This window comes from Pygoscelis adeliae, unplaced genomic scaffold (assembly GCF_000699105.1).
Source record: "Pygoscelis adeliae isolate BGI_AS28 unplaced genomic scaffold, ASM69910v1 Scaffold361, whole genome shotgun sequence".
Taxonomy (NCBI): Eukaryota; Metazoa; Chordata; class Aves; order Sphenisciformes; family Spheniscidae; genus Pygoscelis; species Pygoscelis adeliae.
The window spans coordinates 1,046,762-1,047,018 of NW_008824187.1; the positions used below are offsets into that span (position 1 = coordinate 1,046,762).

General features: G+C 47.5%; 1 protein-coding gene across 9 annotated transcripts in view; it reads right to left on the reverse strand.

The window, feature by feature from the left end:
* Positions 1–257, reverse strand: part of LDB3 (LIM domain binding 3) — a 128,499-nt gene that overhangs the window by 16,977 nt on the left and 111,265 nt on the right. The gene's annotated exons all lie outside the window — the stretch shown is intronic.

Consider the following 257-nt stretch of genomic DNA (forward strand, 5'->3'; position numbering starts at 1 on the left):
TTTCCCCTTTTCCAGTCAGTGGGAACTTCACCGGACTGCCACAACTTCTCAAATATGATGGATAGTGGCTTAAATACGATGGATAGTGGCTTAGCAACTTCATCCGCCAGTTCATGGTTGGACTCGATGATCTTAGAGGTCTTTTCCAACCTTAATGATTCTATGATTCCTTCAGCACCCGCGGATGGATCTCATTGGGTCCCATGGACTTGTGCACCTTCAGGTGCCTTAGATGGTCTCGAACCTGATCTTCTCCC